Source organism: Lygodium microphyllum, chromosome 11 (genome assembly GCF_053477565.2).
Source record: "Lygodium microphyllum isolate KBCC chromosome 11, Lygodium_microphyllum_v1.1.10, whole genome shotgun sequence".
Classification (NCBI taxonomy): domain Eukaryota; kingdom Viridiplantae; phylum Streptophyta; class Polypodiopsida; order Schizaeales; family Lygodiaceae; genus Lygodium; species Lygodium microphyllum.
This window is the reverse complement of record NC_141145.1, coordinates 37,068,303-37,088,034: the sequence shown is the minus strand read 5'-3', so window position 1 is coordinate 37,088,034 and position 19,732 is coordinate 37,068,303.

Genomic DNA, 19,732 nt, shown 5'->3' with positions numbered 1-19,732 from the left:
TTGGACCGGAGAAGTTAAGATGAGATAAAAACTCTTACCCATGTAATGCTTGGAGAAGGAAGTCATTTTAATGCTTTGTTGAAAGGAAGCATTATAGGCATATTCTACTAGTGGCAAGTATTCAATCTAGTTCTTTAGCTCTCAACTGCAATAACCTCTCAAAATATCCTCCAAGGCTTGATTTACTCTTTTAATTTGCCCATCGGTTTGTGGGTGATATGTTGTACTAAAACATAACTAAGCCCCAATGTCTTGAAAGAGACTAGTCTAACATTTGGAGGTAAAGAGAGTGTCACATTAACTAATTATCAGTTTTAGGAGCCCACGCAGATGGAATATCTCTTTGATGAAGATTCTTGCACTGTTGGAAGCTTTATGGGTTGATTTTACTAGAATAGCATGAGCTACTTTGGTAAGCATGTGTCGTATCACTAGGTTGGTATCATAACCTCCCTAAATAGTGGATAAGCCAACTATAAAATCCATGGTAATATATTCCCATTTCATTTTAGGGATATCAATAGGATGTAGTTCACCATGAAAAATGATTCTTTCGATCTTGATCCTTTAACAATTTAGGCATTGCGTCACATATCCAAGGACATTTGGTTTCATTCCAAGCCAATAATAGCTCTTCTTGACTACATTTAGGGTTTTGGCATATCATAGATGTTTAGCTACTGGGCTATCATGAGCTTCCCATAGAATCTTCTTCTTCACAGCTCTTAGCTTTTTGGTATGTAAAACATATGTTGATAATAGAGTAGCTCAACTTGTAGGACATAATCCTTGAATTTGGCCTTCTCCTTCACGGTTTTCTTTTCTAGGTGGATAATCATCCTTGCTTCTAGGTAATCTAGATCATTAGGACCTTCAATAGCCACCATTGCCTTGTAGGGCCTTCCATAATTAGAGAGTTTAGGAAGGCCTTGGCTGAGACCATTGACTACTGCATTTTCTTTGCCAAGACAGTTTTGTGATCTCAAAGTTGAACTCTTGTAAGAATTCTATCCACCTTCTTTGCCTCATATTGAGTTCTGGTTGGGTGAATATCTATTTTAGGCTTCTGTGATTGGTGATGAGGAGGGTGAATCTTCAACCAAGTAGATAATGGTGCCACAGTTTAGCAGTATGAGTGTCTACCAAAAGCTCTAGATCATGTGTAGCATAGTTCTTCTCAAAAGGTTTGAGTTTTTGAAAAGATTAGGCAATGGATCAATGTTCTTGGAAAAGCACACATCCCAGTGCAATAATGCTCACATTAGTGACAACTTTAAATTCTTGAGAGAAGTTGAGGAGCTTTAATATTGAAGTAGTAGTAAGGCATTTCTTCAACTTATCAAAACTATTCTCTTCTATAGGAGTCTATATTATCTTTGTCTACTTCTTAAGAAGTTTAAGTCAAGGGAGTAGCAATAAAGGCATAATCCCGGATGAAAATGCGATACCATCCTATGAGTCTTAGAAATCCTCAAATTTTTTCAAAGAGTTTTGAGAGGTGACTACTCTTGAACGTCCCTCACTTTTGTAGGATCTACAAAGATCCCCTTAGCTTATATAAGAAACCCTAGATACTCGATCTTCTTTTTGACGGATGCACATTTTCTTCGCTTTGCATAGAGCTTGTTTAACATCAAGATGTAGAGGATGACTCGAAGGTAGTTTTGATGGGATTCCTCTTATTTGGAATAGAGTAGGATGTCGTCAAACAATACAATGATAAATTTATTGTGGTATGGTCTAAAAATGTCCTAAAATAATTTGTTAAAAGTAGCATGTGTATTAGTCAATCCAAAGGACATTACTGTAAACTCAAAATAACCTCATATTAAAAGTAGTTTTTGGGATATCCTTGTCCTTAATCCAAATTTGGTAGTAGCCTAACCTTAGGTCAATTTTTTAGAATAGCTTTGCTCCTTGAAGTATATCAAGTAATTCATTGATCCATGGGATTGGATATTTATTTTTAATGATTATTGGATTTAACCTATGATAATTGATGCAAATCCATAAAGTCATGTCCTTTTTCTTTTTGAAAAGTACAAGAGCACTCATGGTGAGTTGCTAGGTCAAATAAACCCTTACTCTAAGAGTTGCTTGAGTTTCTTCTTTAATTCGATGGCCTCAAGAATATACATTTTGTAGGGGCTCTTTGTTATTGGTTCATCTCCTTGGGTTAATTTGATTTCATGATCTACATCTCAGCTAGGAGGTAGTTCATTTAAATCCTCTAAAAACATGTCTACATACTCGCAAAGTCATGATGGTTCTTCGGGGTCTATAAGTGGATATGCCTTATTTAATTTTATTAAATAAATGGGTAGTCCCTTTCTTAGATCCACAATTAACTGAATTTATTTTGCTATTTGTAGTATGGGTTTCTTTAGGTTTCCTTGAGCTTAAACTAAATTTCCATCAATGTTGCTAAAGGTGTTTGTCCCTTGCCCACAGTGGACACTTGCTTGATTAGGACCTAGCTAGTCCATACCTAAGAGACAATTGCATATTCCCAAGGATAAAACCCTAATGTTTACCTTAGTATATTGATTTTCTAAGTGTAGGTCGATGTCTCTAATGATTGGATTTGAGTACAGTTCTCGTTTGCTAGCTCAACTATAACTTTTCTAGCAAGTTTAGGTTATAATCATAATTTCTTAATGCACTTAGGATACATATATGAATGAATAGCACCACAATAAATAAGAATTCAAAAAGGTTTACCTTACTGCACCTTGGACACTTGTAGGATGGTGAATTGGCATTTAGTATTTTGATTATTGATGGTCACGTGGATAGTTCCTCTCTCCAATTCTTCGTAGAGAGCAATATCTTCTTCCTTTTCTTGTCTAGTAAGAAAATAAGCACAGCCACTTGTCCATCCTCCTAGTCCCCATCTTGGGTAATTCATTATATGTATATCCTCTATATCACGTGTGTTTAAGGCCTATTTATAAATATCCTTATTTTTGAATTTTCCCTTAATAAAGCATAACCCTTTTCTATTCAATCTATAAGTAACCCCTTTATATGGGACCTTTCTATATGTAAAATATGTGTAAAAATTGTATTTTAAAAATCCCTTATGTTGAACCCACATGATACATACATATATTTATGATTGGCCTCCCTCGGATCCCCATCCTTGCCCTTGATTGTTAAAATTTTCCCTTGCTAGAGGGTTGCGAGGAGGATTAGCACTATTTGTGTGAATGGCACATTGAACCCCAAGGTGACCTAACTGGTTGCATGTAAAGCAATGAGATTGGGCTCTTGGATTGGGATTTACAAAGTGAGAGTGGTTGTTGTTGTTGGATTGGAAATTTAGGGCATTATGAACAAGGCTGAGGTGATTCCCATTCTAATTTCCCATCTAAGGATTGACCTTGTCCCTCTTTGAATAAGGAAATCCATGGTTCAAGACATAAGCGATAGCTCAAAAGTTTCTTCTAAGGAGAGATTCCATCAAAGGTTGAGCCCTTAACAATGCATCTTCAAGATCAGAAGGTTTCATGGCCTCCAATTACCCAGTCAAGGGTGGGTTTAAGTCTTGACAAAAGCATGCCACTTATTGTGTCATAGTCATTTTGGGGGCATATTTCAAAAGGAAAATACAATGGGAGTAATACCCTTCCATGGTTAGGCCGTATTGCCTTAGGCTGAAAACTTGTCCATTCTATGAATTTGATTAGCAGGAAACAAGAATCTTCCTTGGACAAATATCTTGATTTGTTCTCAAGTTGGGATGTCTCAATGACAGTCTTGTCACAACACCATTGTTGTCATCATAATCAAGCCTCTCTAGTGAGACATAACTGGGTGATCATACTTGATTGGGTATGCTTGTTCCAACCATGGAAAAATAGTCTTCCATCTATTCCATCCACATCTCACCAATTATTCCTATCTTTATGCCTTACTCATTAAAATTGGGCAATTTAGCTTGCTTTAATAGAAATTTATTTTCTTATTGATCAACCAAGGGAATTTATAGTGAGGGTACCTAAAATATGTGAAGTAACCTTAGAGACAAGATCATTCATGACAAGATTTTTCACACAATCAAAAGCTCAAGTTTTATTGCTTCAATATATAGAGTATGTAGCTTTTTTGAAGATAGCTTTTAGACACATTCAAAAAGGCTTTTAGTTGTGAAACTTGGACACATGTAACTCTTTGTATATAAGTGGTTTTTCATGGACTATAAGAAGTTGATAGTGGCTTGGTTATTTAGGAAATCACAAAATCTAGTCATTCTGTTTTAGTCTACCTAGGTGAGCTATTGATGCCAAGAAGCATATTCCACGGTGGATTCCTTGAGGTTTTGTGATGGATTCCATAAAATTATATTTATTTGTCAGGGCTCGTACACAAGGTGGATTCCTTGTGCGAAAAGTTGATGGGGACACCTCTCCTTTTCAGGTATCACGTTAATTTAATGTGCAAGTGGGTGGTTCCATAGCGGGTGATTCCACAAAATACATATTTAAATTAATGGATGTTTATGAGTTTAGAGTGCTCACTCGTATTAAATTAAGGTTAGGATAGAGTTCCAACCTATTTATTTATTTTGTAGCTGAAGACTGCTAGGTATTCACTTTTGTCGATTTAATTTTATTATTTTCTAACAATTGTGAATGCTTCAGTTGATGTGTAGAGCAGGCGATGGTGGCATTGTGAAGCACTGGGCGATAGCATGTATTCAAGTTATTTAGAAGAAATTATCATTTTTCATGGGCGCGCATCTTAGGTGTGGTGCCAATATTTATTTTGATGCGCTTATTTATTAAAGTGCTTGACATATATTTATTATTTTGTATGCGCATGGGCGCACAATTTAAATATTCATTATTGGTCATTGTATTTGGGCACAACCAGAATCTTGGGGCGCCCAACCGCTTTATTCTTTATTTGGAAAAAAGCAAACACAAAAGCTAAAGCATGCTAATTGTAAATTTGGGCTATTTTTGAGCTTGAAGATGAATAAAATATTAAATACATGCTTTGTGGAGTGCACACACAAGGCATGGGGGGAGATTGTACCCAATTGGTCTTTTTGCTTCATGTCGTGCAAGTCTATTCTCTTGGATTTTGAGCAAAAAGTAGAGTTCTTTATTCTTGGGGGCCTTTCGGCGCTCGCTATGTATGCATACAGCATCTGATTTGTGCACCAACTATTCTATCAAGAAGTAAGATATCCATAACTCAATCATAGATATATTGATCTTGATGGGTACTTTTATCATTTACAATTATAATGGTTTTTACACATGGATCTTTAAATTGAAATATCCTGACAAACTTGAGTTCTTCCATCCATCAAACTCTTTCAAGATTAGGCTAATCTTTTGGCATCAATAAAGCAATAGTCGCCATGATAGAATACATGAGGACAATAGAGTTTTTCTAGGACCTTCATGAAGTTATCTCACCAATCATAATCCAACAAATACATAGTGGATTGATACATTATGCAAAAGACCAAGAAATCATGCCAATATGTGCATTGAATCTATATGTGATAAAGTAGATTAATTTAATACGATTATATATATATTGGAGATAAAACAACTAAATGAAACTAAACTAAATCCAATTGTATTACTTATTTATTTATATACAATGCTTTTTTTGACTCAAAAGTCATATGATATACAAAATCATCCATGGTACTGCTAAACAGAGATAGCTTCATATTTGGATGTCTCACTATGAATATCTAGGGCTAGCGAGGAGATTGGGAAATCACTCCACTTAACAACCAAAACAATAGGATCTATGTCCAAATATAGCTTAGTTGGGTCATATGAACCGGATAATCCTATGGTACACCCACTAGGCTTGGGTCACCACCTCACCCTCATGAAACTCAATAGCCCCTGGAGGACCTAGACATAAAGTAAAAATGTGGACTATGTTGAGCCTCTTGGGCTAATAGATCCTCCACAAGTCATACTCAAGGTTGTTGATGTGATCAATATGCATACCGGTACCAACCCATATACTATGTCCATTGTTGTATATGAAAGAATTGGTATTAGGGAGGTGTAAAAATTGAGTCAATTAAACAAAGCATGTACTCTCTCAAGGTAGACTACACTGTGAGACAGCCTATTATACCAAGGGAAACATCAAATGGAAGTTCTCCTACACAAGATAACATATTAGCAGGTGTCCCACAAACTTTTAGTGACTTACAATGCTCTAAATCACTTAAGACTATTCCATTATCAAAGTACAAGTCATAAAGTTTTTCAAATTTCATAAGTTATTCATTCCTTTTGTTTATGAGATATTAGTTGACCTAAACTTATATTCTACTAGCAAATTGAGAGTGGTTTTACAGGCTTGACTAAATGTCTTTCAAGAGGATTTTTATTACATCCATGGCCAAGAGGAAATAATCGAGGTAACTTGATATTTTTAGATTAGTAATGAAGGAATTATGAGGTCGCAATCCAATGCAATTAGGTCTTACGACTCTTGTGAGTTGAGAATACATATATTGATTCTGATCGATCAGTTGCTTATTTACAAAAACAAAGGTTTTTGAGTCTTTGGTTTTAAAGAACCAAAAAGCTTCCACCAAGTTGATTACTTCAAGGATTAGAGCTCTTAGAATATCATTTTCAATATGCTTGACTTTTTCAGCATCCATTAGGTAAAGCCCATTATGCAATTTTCAACATTTCTATTAGATTTCGTGTCAATCGGATTCAAGGATGGTCTTGAGAGTAATCAAGGCATCATGCCGGAATTAGAAATTGTTGGATTCAGAAGCCATAGTTTATAAAGCGCAAAATATCTCCTAGCCTATAAATTGGTCAAAAAGTCCTGAAACAATGAATTCTAGCTTTAGTCCATTAATCAACAACAACGTAAAATGTACCCTGACCTTAATTTAACTTAGGGAGGGTAGTTTTGGTAGTTTCATAAGGATTAATCCTAGTCATCACTACTATCCATTCTTGAGAATGTGGACCTAGATGACTGGGCACCTCACATGCAAAGCATCCAACCTCATCCCATGAGGATTGACCTACAGGCTTGACTCCTAGCCATGCATGCACTTATTGTTAAGAAGGCCCGATGGAAGGTCTAGTTTGATAAACATGTCTAACAAAAGCCACTTGGTAAGGGGAACTTAGTCCTCCTATATTCACTTAAAGGCCACAAACAAAAGATAAAATTTAGAGGTGTAAGACCTTGTGAAGGTTATGAATCAGCATGATAAAATAAAAACATAGAGCTAGAGACTCTAGGGGGGAAGTGATTGGGAAATTTAATGGAAGCTATATAAAGAAATGCTATTTGTAGGTCATTACAAACACAAATGTCCTTTGAGATTAATGGAAATTCTAGTTGATCCCATTATATATCGATAGAACTCCCATAATCCACCTACCAAAGCCATGCCAACTCAATATGTCAGTTGAACTTTCACATAAGGGTAATGACAAGTAGAAACCTTGACAAGGACAAGGAATTCATCATTCCATTTGCCTACATAAGGCTTAGGTTAATAGCTACCAAAGAGGCCAAGGCTAATGCTCTTATTAACAAAGGTCTCTTGGGGAGATCACTCATAAATATATGTGTATATCACATGGATTCAACATAAGGGATTTTTCAAATATCATTTTTACACATTTTTTACATATGGAAGGGTACTATATAAAGAGGTTATTTCTAGATTGAATAGAAAAGAGTTGTGTTTTATTCGAAAAAAATTCAAAAACATGAGTATTTAAAAATATGTCTTAAACACAAGTGATGTAGAGGATATGCATATAGTGAAAACCTCATGGAAGGTTTCAACTTCAATAGCCTACCCTATGAATTTCGAGACAAAATAGATTATTGCATACTAGTACCAATAGATATAAATTTCTACTCCTACGATGCCAAAGCCTACTTCTTATTAAGGAGATGTAAACTTATGGTCACGATAGAAACTGAAAGCATTCCTATATTCTTCTATGTTCTTTCAAACAAGGAGGATGTCACCCAAAAGATCCTTCTAGGTTATCCATTCAAATACCAAGTGTGATGCAATGTTGACTATGTTGAAAGAAGGAAACTACCAAATCTAAATCAGAAAGTGCATCCACCATCATGCCCCAAATCCTAGCTAGCCCCATCAATTTATACCTCTTTAAATACCATGCTCAAAACTTGTAATCAAATCTAAAACACCCAAGTTCTCAACAAACAATCTCAAACCATAAGACACATTTGGGTCTATCAACAAGAAATTTCTAGAAGCTTCTCCCTATGGGCGAAGAACTTAATTAGCTTCCACATATCCCCAAAACATTATAGTATCACAAACCAATGATGTCAAGGCTTCCCAAAAAACAAACACATACATATCTACAATAGATAGCAAATTATTAAAATTCATAAATGCTGCAATCATACTCTAAAACACAAACCAACTATAAGAGGAAAATATCACCAAAACAAATTCAAAAAACAAAACACCCAAAAAAGGTAGCCAATGCCAAATTATTGTCGTGTATATTATGTCAATACAAAATATGGCTATGGATTCTTGGCACAACCATCATTTCTTGTTCCATTGTTTAAGATAATCAACCATTAATTAAGCTAATATTTATTGTTCATTTGAGAAGAGATAGGGTCAATATAATGGATTGACTAAAGAAGATACATTAAGGGACTATCTTATCAATGTCATTGTTGATCTCTACATCAAATTAATTGTGATATGTCTATCTCTAGATTGACTTAAGAATTTACATTGATGGGCTACCTTATCAATGGCATCGTTGATCTCTATATCATATATATATATATAGCCATGCATGAAAAATGTATGATTAACACACACACATACAAATACACACTCACACACATATGCTGGGAGAGAGAGAGAAAGAGAGAGGGAGGGCGAGAGAGAGAGAGAGAGAGAAAGAGAGAGAGAAATTAATCATACATCTTTAATGGATGTTCCTAGAACTTCATGTCCATGTGCACATGTGTGAGAGATGGAGGGTCACAACCTTTTTTCCTCATGCACTATGCACAATCCAAATTCCAGATACTAGTAAAAGCTCTCTCTCTCTCTCTCTCTCTCTCTCTCTCTCTCTCTCTCTCTCTCTCTCTCTCTCTCTCTCTCTCTCTCTCTCTCTCTCTCTCTCTCTCTCTCTCTCTCTCTCTCTCTCTCTCTCTCTCTCTCTCTCTCTCTCTCTCTCTCTCTCTCTCTCTCTCTCTCTCTCAAATAGGGCTTAGTAAATGCCCTCCATGCATGCGTGTGTGTATGCGTGTGCGTGCACGTGCGCGTGCGTGTGCGCACAGTGGGTGTGCGTGTGGGTATGGGTGGTGTGCGTGCGTGCGTGCGTGCGTGCGTGCGTGCGTGCGTGTGTGTGTGTGTGTGTGTGTGTGTGTGTGAAGAATAAGGAGGAGGAGGAGGAGGAGGAGGAGGAGGAGGAGGAGGAGGAGGAGGAGGAGGAAAGAAAGAAAGAAAGAAAGAATTACATTAACATCCAAAAAAGTCCAAATCAACCTATGAGACCAAATTATTGCATGTGAATGTCTGGGAATTTTCCCAAGTCCCCAAATAGTTGTAATATAATGTTATAGCTAACTAAATGGAATACAAAATAATGTAGAGAGAGAGAGAGAGAGAGAGAGAACTTGAAACATTGAACCTAATGAGCATGCGTATTTAATATCATATGTGTAGATCCCTAATCAATGATTTCTTCTTCAATGCATGCTATCAAGGCTAAAAGAGATATAGTAATAGTTTGATAATCACATAAAATGCATGTGGCATAGTTGAATCCAAGCCATGGTGGTATAATATAGCATCAAAACTTTAAGGCTCTATGCAATCTCTATTATTGGCTTGAGCTAGTTGCAAGCTTTGATAGAGAGAGATAAGGGGGACTTTTGAGGTGAAGTCTTGTCTCTTCTTCTTCTTTGGAATCTTCTCTCTACATCATCATGTACAAGATGGACGTAAAGTAGTTGAATTATGGATTTTAGATAGACCTATGAATCATGGGACTATCATGGAGTCTTTGGGTTTTGGACTATAATATGGAAGGTAGAATGTCTCGATATTAGTCATGCACTCTTTTTTTTTAAGATTAGAAGAATGAATGCATGATTAGTTTTGAGCGGAGCATGAGATGAGTAGGTTAGATGGCGGGCGGCTGACTAAGGTAGTTGAAACTCTTGAAATAATAAGAGTACATATAATTTCCTAATTGTTGTGCACATAATCTAAAAGTATTATCCTTGATGATTATATTGTGGGTCATGGCCAAAATCCATAAAAGATGTAGGAGGAATGTACATGGGATCACATTCATTTTTCTCACTTCCATATGTAGGAGAAACATATGTGGGATCACAATCATTTTTCTTAATTGCTTGTTGCAATTTAGTGTTTGTCATGATCTAGTAGTCAATCATTTCCCATTGTTTAGTAGGTTCAATTTTCAATTGTTTAGGGATTTTCACCTAAGATTTTTTGTTCTATCAACATGATTGTTGATAGTGCGGAGATGTTTAAGTCATTGATGACAATTTCTTGGTAGCTCGATAAGGAGCAGATGGTCATTAAAGCTTGTATAGCTAGAGCCCATTGTCTTTTATGTGGCCACCTTGGGTACACAATAAGAACTTGAGGACCCATTATAGCTTAGTGCTCATCCTCCTAGTATCAACATTACCCAGACTTAGATTTGACGAAGTAGATCCACCTGTTTGTTTTGCAAAAGATGTAGCCTCATTACTATTGCATTTTGCCTTAGAGATCTACTTCTTTTGGGTGTTATTAGGTTTAGATACTTGGTCATCAATTTCTAATTGCCTTTTTGTGCTTTTAATAGGTCCTTAAGCAAGGTTTTACCTCCTTTACACTAGAGGTGTAATCAAGTTTATTGGAGTCGTTTGATGGCATATCGTACTTTGTAAAACCAAAATTATTATTATTGAAAGTTGTGGCAATCTCCATGATGGGTAAGGCTAAGTGTACCCATGATGACTGACATATTTTACATTGCACTTGGCCTATATTTGAAGGATCTACCCAATAGTATTTCCTTCCTCTGCATTTTGCAAGTCAAAAGGAAAATCATGGGGATGTTTTCAATCTTGATGCTTAGGATTAGCTTACATTTCACTAGTAGCTATAGTTTACCTCCGTATGAGTTGATTTTGATAGTTGTTGGGGTCAATTGCGCTTTCCTCTTTTCAAGAGGCTATGAGTACTCTCACAGATCCAAAAATTAGCAAAAAAAGCACTTAAACAATCTCCTATCTCACACAAATTAGTGACCTGTTGTGCACAATAAATTGAACCATGAATTCCACCTCACTCACTCTCTCTCTCTTGAGATGAGACATGAAGTACTAGATAAGGGAAACATAGTTGCACAAAAGAAGAGAGAGAAAATAAACTACCTCCTCATGAAACTCCTCAGACTCTCAAGTTTTAATTTCATATAAAATTCTTAAATCCAATGCTTTTTTTAAATTATTTAGATTAAGGTTCATAGCCTTTATAGTATGTTCAGTTGAGTACATATTGATACATAAATTTGCACCAAACTAGGCTTCATCATTCTTACACATTGTGTTTAATATGTTCAATGCTTGATCCTTGTAAATTGCCACCAATGGTCAATGGTTTAAGTTCTAAGGCCTCCATTATGAGGAGAAGCTATCTAAGAGCTTGATCAAACATTAGTTGTGTCCTAACTTGTATGTCAGATGTGGTATATGTGATCAATGCTTTAATTTGTAAGGCCTCCACTATGAGGAGAAGCTATCTAAGAGCTTGATCAAACATTGGTTAGGTTGGGTCCTAACTTGTATGAGGTCTATGTGATCAATGGTTTAAGTTGTAAGGCCTCTACTATGAGGAGAAGCTATCGAAGAGCTCGATCAAACATCGGTTGGGTCCTAACTTGTATGTCAGATGAGGTCTATGTGATCATATGGCAAAAAGGTGACCTTCATGGATCTAGCCTTTAGATTAGATGGATCAATTCTATTGGTAGCAACTCGAGGCATAACTCATCGAGTTGTGGGATATGGGAGTTATTAAGAATCCCTATTCTGGGGTCCAAGGGTTGTGAAAGTGGGCCCTAGCTAGGGGGTCTCAGAGGGGCCAACCCTTAATAGGGGTTTGAGGGTAATGCCCCAAGCCGCCTGATGGTAAAGGGAATATTTGAGGTCCCTAGAATACTCCCTGGCCAACTAGGAAAGGTTCATAATATGGTCAAACAAGCCAACTAGACTACCTTTTTGGGCTATAAAAGGAAGACCCCTCCGAAGCCATCATCAATCTATCTTTCACCTAGTCAGAGTTCTTCTAGCTAGCCTTAAGCTCTTCACCTATCATCTATCTAGATTGCCATCTAAGCTTCACAATGGAAGCACAATGGTGGATAGAGCCATCTTTGTATTGGTTTGTTTGGACTTAAAGAAGTTTCTATTCTTCTCATATTTGTTGTGTATTATCTACTTCTTGCCATATAATTTTTACATGGCATCAAAGCCTAGGAGACTCTAAGGAGTGAAGAGTATACGAGAGGCAAGGGCTTCAACAACATATGAAGAAGAGCAATGTCATCTTGCACATCAGGTAGCGATGCTACTATATCGACAATTTAGACACTAAGGATTCATCCACCAACCTTCATTGAAATTATTCCTCCAAATACAAATCTTCTATGGACTTGGAAATGAAGGAACACTAATGCATTGTGTGCCGCCTTAGTTACAAGTTATTCTTATAGTTTTTGACCTTAATTTATCATATAACCAAGGCATTAGAGGCTTGGATTGTAATAAGGAGTTAGTAAAAAACGCAAAATCAAACAAGGATTTAGAACCTGGAGAATCAAACTAGCAATGGAGAAGTTCATTGAAGGAGAGATAGCTGAAGTGTTCATCACTCGGATCAAGAATCTATGTGACTAGAAGACTGGTGTTGGGATGCAAAAGACTACTAAGGAGCTTGCTCTATTGGCAAATTTATTGGCAATGGAGAAAGAAGGAACAACCTATATGAGATAAGTACTTGTAGAACCACTACTAGTATGGGCACAAGTAAACTTTGGCATGAAAGTTTGGTCACATTGGTTTTGTAGTATTAAAGGAGATGCATAAGCAAGGTATGGTTGCTCACCTACTTGCGGCAATAACTTAAATTAAGGAACCATGTGAAGCTTGTATGATGGGCAAGCAACAAAGAAAGGCATTTCCACAAAAAGCAAGAACAAAGTGAAGGCTCCTCTAGAATTCCTCCATGCTAACTTGTGTGGTAAAAGGCCTACACAAGCCCTAAGGGAATCTTTTTATTTTATATTGATTGTCAACGACTATAATATGAAGATGTGGATATAGTTCCTTCTTGATAAGGCTCAAGCTCTTGGTAAGCTTAAAGAATGGCCAAAACTTATTGAGAACAAAAAATAGCAAAGTGCAAATAAGTTTAGAATGAATGGAAATGGTGAGTTTAACTCAAGGAAATTTGAAGACTTTTATAAGAGCAAAGGGATTAAGCATCAATTGACAATGCCTCATACACCTCAGTACAATGGCATTATTGAATGCTAAAATCGCACCATTGTGGCAATGGCAAGGTGCATGCTTAAGGGCTAGGGATTTCCTAACCAGTTTTGGCAAAAGCTATAAATATTACAATTTAAATTCTCAATAGAAGTTATGAAAAGACTCTTAAGGACCAAACTCCTCACACGGACTATATTAGTAAGATACCGTCTATCTTTCACTTTAGAACTTTTGGCTATGAATGTTATGCACATGTTCTAAAGGATAAGAGAAACAAATTAAAATCAAAAATATCGAAATGTATCTTTTTAGATTACAATGATGAGAAAAAAGCTTAAAATTTGTATGACTAAGAGGCAAAGAAGATTATAGTAAGCCATGATGTGGTGTTCAAGGAGCATCCACATACAGCGGAGCATGAGAATACAAGTTCTTCCACTTTATTATCCACAATTGAAGAAGTACTCCACTATGATCATGTCCCAAGTGTTGTTCATACCCTCAAGGAGAAGAAGAATTATCTTTAGATGATGAGGAGAAAGTTTGCCAACATGCAATCACACCATTAGAAATGCCATTTCCGTGATGGATAAAGAAGCTCTATGATCGCAGTAATCCTATGCCTACTACTGTTGAGGAAAAGACAAATGGACTAAGGAAGTCTCCAAGAATAGAGGAGCAAAGAAGGCTTCTACTCACATAGTTACTATGGCCTTGATGGCTGAGATTAAGATAGAAATAGAGGAACCAACAGACTTGGAAAAAGCACTTGTTGACTAGCATGGAGAGTTGCTATATGCAAGCCAATTATGACAACATAATGGAGAATGGTACTTAAGCTAGTTGATTGGCAAGAAAAAAAAAATTATTGGCACCAAGTGGATCAAGAAGGTAAAGTACAATGCTAATGGAAGCTTAGAAAATTACAAAGCTAGATTAGTTGCACAGGGATTTTCATAGGTTGAAGGATTTGATTTTCAAGATTCACTCATTCCACCTACTAGAATGACCACTATTCACACAGTATTTGCAATGGGTGGTTGTTCATAAGAAGTGGCCCCAAATGAATGTTAAAATAGCATTCTTCAATGGTGATCTCAAGGAGGAGGTACATATGGCTCAACGACCGGGTTTTGAGGCCCTCTATTCTAAGAAAAAAGTTTATAAGCTAAATAATGCATTATATGGGCTAAAACAAGGCCTTAGAGTATGGTACCAGTGGATAGATAAATTCTTTTTTGGCTTAAATTTCAAAAGATATACCTTAAATGCTAACTTGTATATTTATAGGGATGGTGAAAAGCCTTTAGTGATTGTCCTATATGTGGACGATCTTCTTATTACAAGTGCCTATCAAGATGTGATCTATCATACTCAAAAAGATTTGAGCTTTGAGTTTGAAATGAGAAACTTGAGCTTGTTGCACTATTATTTAGGAATTGAAGTTTGCCTAACAAAAGTTTAATCTCTCAAAATAAGTATGCATGGGAGATCTTCAAAACATTTGGCGTGACCAACTATAAGGAGATAGCTACACCTATGGAGGTCAAGGTGAAGTTATCCATTGAGGACACATCAACACTAGCAAATATTGGGAGGTACAGGAGGTGAATTAGCAATCTCATCTACTTGTGTAGCATCATGCCAGATATCAATTTTGTTATTGGTATTTTGAGCATGTTCGCAAACAAAGCACAAGATAGTCATTGGAAACCTCGGATACGTGTACTTAGTTACTTGAAGGAAACTCTTGCCTATGTTATCACATACAGTTTTGAAAGTTTTCTTGTAGGAATTTGTGACTCAAAGTAGGCACATGAGAATGATTCCACGAAATTGATTTCTAGATATTGTTTTTTTGTGGCTTTAAGAATCTTCTCTTAGATTGGTAGGAAGCTATCAATTGTGGCACTATCTTCTACCAAAACAAAGTACAAGGTAGCTTATTTTCTTGCATATGAAGTAGTATGGTTAAGGAAGATCCTATTACTTATGGGAGTAAGATGAAGATCTAATAGTACTAAGATGTGATAATTAGAGTTGCATCGCCATTGCCAAAAATCAAGTTTTTCATACACGCATCAAACACATTGAGATCTAGTATCACTATATACATGACTTGATTGAGGATGGGATAGTAGAGATTTTCTACTATCCAATGGAGGAGAATGAAGTAGATATCTTCACCAAAGCTCTTATGAGGGATCTACTTCAAGTTCATCTTCAAAGTAAGTTGTAAGGCCCCCATTATGAGAAGAATCCATGTGAGAGCCCAGATTGGTCCTAACTTATATGTTAGATGAGGTCTACATGACCAAATGGCAAAAAGGTGATCTTTGTGAATCTAACCTGCAACTTGATGCATAATGCATCAAATTTCAAGGTATGGGAGTTATCACGAACTCCTATTTTAGGGTTCAGGGGCCATAAATGTGGCCCTTGGCTGGGGGGCTCAAGGGGACCAATGGCCCCCAAGGGTCTAAAGGTAAGCCCCCATCCCAACATTATGAAAAATATTTCTAGCTGACTAGGAAAGGTTTATAATGTGGTCAGACATGCTGATTAGACCAGCTTCCTAGGCTATAAAAGAAAGACCCCTCTAAATCCATCATCAATCTATCTTTCATGTAGTCAAAGTTCTTCTAGCTATCCTTAAGCTCTTCACCTATCATTTTTCTAGATTACCATCTAAGCTTCACAATGAAAGTGCACATGGAGATAAAGCCATATTTATATTAGTTCATTTGGAATTAAAGAAGTTTCTATTTTCCTCGTATTTGTTGTGTATTCTCTCCTCCTTACTCACATTTTTTTCACTATGCTATGTAATATTTACACATTGAAGAGGTAAGCTCCCATGAAGCAAGTTTGCTGAAGACCCTATGACTCTTCATCACATCACTTTATCAAAGGTGTCTTTGACCTTGATACCACTTCCAAACTAATTCTTTAAATCGACTTTACAATTCATTAGAGCACCACAAGGATTTTCCATCCTCCTTTTGTCCACAAGAGAAAGAATCCCATTATATGGTAATTTAACCTCACTACCATCAAGCTCCATGCAAAGAAAAAGCCACATACAATGATTTTGCAATCCATTATACAATAATTTATGATTAATTTGATGCACTTCTCCTCCCATGGCATTTCTCTTGCACATGACTTTTATTGCAGTTGGCTTGACCATTATCATGATTAGTTTATGGAAAATAGAAGAGATTCATGATTATATGTGTATTAAACTTAAAAAGTAGGGTTCATTTGTTTAGAGTTTTCAATACATGATAGAGAGAAAAGATTTTGTGACTGAAAATCAATCATTTTTCTTCTATGAGACCAGCACTACAATGCATTGTTGCTTCAATTCTACTTTAGTGATTATGATGTGATACTATAGATGTTGGGGCTTCCATCATTCTTCTTATCTAGGTTTGGCAATGTTCATGGAAACTTTTTGAGAAGAGGAAACAATGAGGAAAGGAATGCTACTTTGATATACCAATGGACTATATTCTAATGTGTTGCTTTATTTATGCTTAATGCCTCCCTTGTTTACCAGTATGTTGTTGTTATGCATGGATCTTGATGCTATGTTGTGCATGCATCTACCTTGCATCTCATGTCTTCTTTACCCTTTTCTTTCATCCAAATTCATACAATGCATTATTGAAATCAAGGCAATGTTTCCACAAATAGGAATAGTGATTGACTTGCCTAGATCAAAAACATCATACATCCATCAAATGTTATCCTTGTTCCATGAGAGTAGGAAATATTCCCTTTAAGAGTAATTGAATGGAAAAGAAAATTTCTATATCTCCTTTTCTCAATCAAGATTTGGATAGGAGCCTCTCTGACAAACCTCTAATATTGGCTTCTTTGTCTAGCATCTAGGATCACCTCCCTCCCAATGACAAACATACCAAATGGATATGGCCTTCGAGCATAGAAGAATCCTATGAAAGGGAGGCTATGAAAACACTCACAAATCCAAAAAATAACAAAGAAGCACTTAAACACTCTCCTCTCTCACACAAATCCATGAACCATTATGCACAATAAATTGTGCCACAAATCCTCACGCCCTCTCTCACTTGAGATGAGATGTGAAGCACTAGAGAAGGGAAAGAGAGTCATGTAGAAAAAGAAAAAGAGACATGCATTAAGGGGTAGTTATCGACATGCCATGTTGAAACTATCTCCTCATGCAACTTCGCAAACCCTCGATTTTGTATTTCATATACAAGTTCTAAGTATAATGCATTTTTTAATTTAAAAATTTAGACCAAAGTTAATTACCTTCATAGTGTGTTAGTCCAAGTATGTGTTAATGATACACATCAAAAACCCTTTCCTATTTCACTATATTTGACACTAATATGGCATCATAAAATGACCAAACTAAGGCTTCACTACATCCTAAAATAAGCTTATGGTGCTAATTTCTCATCTTTGGGATTAAACTCCACAATGTCTAGTACAAGAATAGCAACTAGTAGTAGTATGACAAGTAATTCATGTACTAGATGTGTAGGTGGGTAACATTTCTTGATGCAACCTCCATTGAAGTAGCTAATCCTCTTGCCTTATAAGGTTTCAAGTGATTCAAGGCTCCCTAGATGTGTATTGCCCTTGACGATCCTTGAGTAAATGTAGGGGGATTAGAAGAATGTTGAGATGACAAGCTCAACACATGCGGACATTGATGATGGACCGCCTGGTTAGATGGGTCCACACATCTACACTTAGCACGCCAGTGGTCATTATGACTCTCACATGGCCACTGACTCATTACTTATTATATGCAGGTTGTTACACCTATTTACAGCTGGCATAGTTATAGCGCCAGTCGACTAGTGTAGTCGGTTATGCATTGTTTGACTTAGTAGGCCACTTTCCTTTATGTTGTATCTTATCTATACTTTGTGTACATTGTAAAGTGTGTGGAAGAAAAAGAAGAAACCAGCAAGAAAACTTTTTTGCCTCCATCTCTCTTATTGTCTCTTCAGTTAGCTTCTCCTTGTGCATTCTGTGTGTGTTCGGCGCAGCATCTTAAGCAAGTCCCCCCACCACGCAATTCTTGACATGGTATCAGAGCCGCACCACTGAGAGAGGCTGATTTCAAAGGTTGAAGTGAAGGAGAAGAAGCAAGGTTCGAGCAAGCAAGCCACGGGTAAGAAGCTCTCCCATCCTTTCACTCTCTCTCTTGGATAGTGCCTATGGAGGTACCGGAAGCAGGGTCGAGCAAAAAATCTCAGATTGCTATGAGATCTGGTGTGCAAGCAGAGCACTATATATTCTGCAAATTAGCCCTTCAGGGCTTTTTTCGTAGTTATTTTGGGCATCTGAGGCTGTTTGAGGCCTCGTTTTAGAGCCACAAGGTTGCGAACAACAGTTTCAGGGTGTACTGTGATTTCAGTTGTATTGACCGAAAGTCGATGCACAGGTTACAGATTGCGAATCTGTAATTTTTTAGGTGTTTGCAGGAAGCAAACATAAGGTTTATCTGTAAACAGGTTGCAAATTACATGTACTGTTGAGCAATCAGTGAAAAAGGTTGCTTGGTGTATTACTGTGCACGTGTTGTAGAAGATTGCAGAAGACTAGCTTGTTGTGCTATATCCTTGTTTGTGATAATGGCAAAGAATAGTGAAAATCCCATTATTAAGAAACTCGACAAGAACAACTACCCTTCATGGAAGTTCCGTGTGACGAACTTCCTCATTGGAAAGGGCCTTTATGAGTTTATCTCAGGTGAAGAAAAGGAGTCAAAGCTGGGTATCCCTCCGACTGCAGATGAGTTAAAAGCATGGAAAGAGTGGAATGCGAAAGACAAAAAGGTGATGTATTGGCTATCTGTAGTAATTGATAATACTATGCTGGGACATATCAGGAATGCAGAAACTTCACATGCAGCTTGGACGATTTTTGAGAGTACGTTTTCAGTAAACACAAAGGCACAAAAGATTCAACTCAAGCAAGAGTTGAATGCCTTGAAGAAAGGGAAAATGTCTGTCAGTGAGTATATGTTGAAGGTGAGGAGCATTGCAGATGCTTTAGCAGTGATTGATGTAATGCCAGATGATGATGATTTGGTTTCATCCACTCTGAGTAGCCTTAACAATGAGAAAGCATGGAAATCATTTGTTACTTCAGTATATGTACGGAAGCCATT